The sequence below is a fragment of the Suncus etruscus genome, chromosome 4, assembly GCF_024139225.1.
Source record: "Suncus etruscus isolate mSunEtr1 chromosome 4, mSunEtr1.pri.cur, whole genome shotgun sequence".
In the NCBI taxonomy this organism is placed as follows: Eukaryota; Metazoa; Chordata; class Mammalia; order Eulipotyphla; family Soricidae; genus Suncus; species Suncus etruscus.
The window spans coordinates 71,026,078-71,029,302 of NC_064851.1; positions in this window are offsets into that span (position 1 = coordinate 71,026,078).

The window sequence follows — 3,225 nt, forward strand, 5'->3', positions numbered from 1 at the left end:
GATGAGCATAGGCATGCATGTATCTTTTTTGGTTTAAGTGTTTTTGTGCTTTGGAGGTAGATGATAAGTAAAACTAATGAATTAAATGAATTATATTCTTTATATTATTTTTTTATTAAAAAACTCCATAGAACCTATACCAGACATTATAATACAATCAACAGTGAATGAAAGCATGGGCCTGTCTAATTAAATGATAAATCCAAAGGGTTTCTTGGGCCAAAGCCAACAGTTCTCAGGGCTTATTTCTGGTTCTCAGCTCAGGGATCACTTATAGAGGATTTTGAGGGGCTATGTTGGATTCTAGAAATTGAATCTAGGTCATTAACATGCAAGATAAATGCTCTATCTGCTTTACTATTCCTCTAACCCCTTCCCTCACTGAGTTATGATGTTAGGCTTCCAGTATTGATATTTTAAATATTTTACTTTTTTCACTTTTTTTATTACTTGAGTATTTACATATTTTTATTTTTTTTCTTAAATTTCTACATTTTTTGTTTACCTGATATATCATTAGTTTATACTATGCAATTTTTTTTATTTAAACACCTTGATTACAAACATGATTGTGTTTGGGTTTCAGTCATAAAAGGAACACCACCCATCACCAGTGCAACATTACCATCACCCAAGTCCCAAATCTCCCTCCTCCCCACCCAACCCCCGCCTGTACTCTAAACAGGCTCTACATTTCCCTCATACATTCTCAATATTAGGACAGTTCAAAATGTAGTTATTTCTCTAACTAAACTCATCACTCTTTGTGGTGAGCTTCCTGAGGTGAGCTGGAAATTCCAGCTCTTTTCTCTTTTGTGTCTGAAATTTATTATTGCAAGAATGTCTTTCATTTTTCTTAAAACCCATAGATGAGTGAGACCATTCTGCATTTTTTCTCTCTCTCTGACTTATTTCACTCAGCATAATAGATTCTGTGTACATCCATGTATAGGAAAATTTCATGACGTCATCTCTCCTGACAGCTGCATAATATGCCATTGTGTATATGTACCACAGTTTCTTTAGCCACTCGTCTGTTGAAGGGCATCTTGGTTGTTTCCAGAGTCTTGCTATGGTAAATAGTGCTGCAATGAATATAGGTGTAAGGAAAGGGTTTTTGTATTGTATTTTTGTGTTCCTAGGGTATATTCCTAGGAGTGGTATAGATGGATCGTATGGGAGCTCGATTTCCAGTTTTTGGAGGAATTTCCATATCGCTTTCCATAAAGGTTGAACTAGACGGCATTCCCACCAGCAGTGGATAAGGGTTCCTTTCTCTCCACATCCCCGCCAGCACTGTTTGTTCTCATTCTTTGTGATGTGTGCCATTCTCTGTGGTGTGAGGTGGTATCTCATAGTTGTTTTGATTTGCATCTCCCTGATAATTAGTGATGTGGAGCATTTCTTCATGTGTCTTTTGGCCATTTGTATTTCTTCTTTGTCAAAGTGTCTGTTCATTTCTTCTCCCCATTTTTTGATGGGATTAGATGTTTTTTTCTTGTAAATTTCTGTCAGTGCCTTGTATATTTTGGAGATTAGCCCCTTGTCTGATGGGTATTGGGTGAATAGATTCTCCCACTCAGTGGGTGGCTCTTGTATCATGGGCACTATTTCCTTTGAGGTGCAGAAGCTTCTCAACTTAATATATTCCCATCTGTTAATCTCTGCTTTCACTTGCTTGGAGAGTGCAGTTTCCTCCTTGAAGATGCCTGTAGTCTCAATGTCCTGGAAAGTTTTGCCTATGTGTTGTTCTATATATCTTATGGTTTGGAGTCTGATATCGAGGTCTTTAATCCATTTGGATTTTACCTTCGTACATGATGTTAGCTGGGGGTCTAAGTTCAATTTTTTGCAAGTGGCTAGCCAGTTGTGCCAACACCACATGATGAAGAGGCTTTCCTTGCTCCATTTAGGATTTCCTGCTCCTTTATCAAAAATTGGGTGATTGTATGTCTGGGGAACATTTTCTGAGTATTCAAGCCTATTCCACTGATCTGAGGGTCTGTCCTTATTCCAATACCATGCTGTTTTGATAACTATTGCTTTGTAGTAAAGTTTAAAGTTGGGGAAAGTAATTCCTCCCATATTCTTTTTCCCAATGATTGCTTTAGCTATTCTAGGGTGTTTATTGTTCCAAACAAATTTCAAAAGTGCCTGATCCACTTCTTTGAAGAATGTCATAGGTATCTTTAGAGGAATAGCATTGAATCTGTATAATGCCTTGGGGAGTATTGCCATTTTGATGATGTTAATCCTGCCAATCCATGAGCAGGGTATGTGTTTTCATTTCTGCGTGTCCTCTCTTATTTCTTGGAGCAGAGTTTTATAGTTTTCTTTGTATAGGTCCTTCACATTTTTAGTCAAGTTGATTCCAAGATATTTGAGTTTGTGTGGCACTATTGTGAATGGGGTTGTTTTCTTAATGTCCATTTCTTCCTTATTACTATTGGTGTATAGAAAGGCCATTGATTTTTGTGTGTTAATTTTGTAGCATGCCACCTTGCTATATGAGTCTATTGTTTCTAGAAGCTTTTTGATAGAGTCTTTAGGGTTTTCTAAGTAGAGCATCATGTCATCTGCAAACAGTGAGAGCTTGACTTCTTCCTTTCCTATCTGGATTCCCTTGATATCTTTTTCTTGCCTAATCGCTATAGCAAGTACTTCCAGTGCTATGTTGAATAGGAGTGGTGATAGAGGACAGCCTTGTCTTGTGCCAGAATTTTGAGGAAAGGCTTTCAGTTTTTCTCCATTGAGGACAATATTTGCCTCTGGCTTGTGGTAGATGGCCTTAACTATATTGAGAAAGGTTCCTTCCATTCCCATCTTGCTGAGCATTTTGATCAAGAATGGGTGTTGGACCTTGTCAAATGCTTTCTCTGCATCTATTGATATAATCATGTGGTTTTTATTTTTCTTGTTGTTGATGTTGTGTATTATGTTGATAGACTTACGGATGTTAAACCATCCTTGCATTCCTGGGATGAAACCTACTTGATTGTAGTGGATGATCTTCTTAATGAGGTATTGAATCCTATTTACCAGGATTTTGTTGAGGATCTTTGCATCTGCTTTCATCAGCGATATTGGTCTGTAATTTTCTTTTTTCGTAGCATCTCTGTCTGGTTTAGGTATTAGGGTGATGTTGGCTTCATAAAAGCTGTTTGGGAGTGTTTCCGTTTGTTCAATTTCATGAAAGAGTCTTGCCAGGATTGGTAGTAGTTCCTC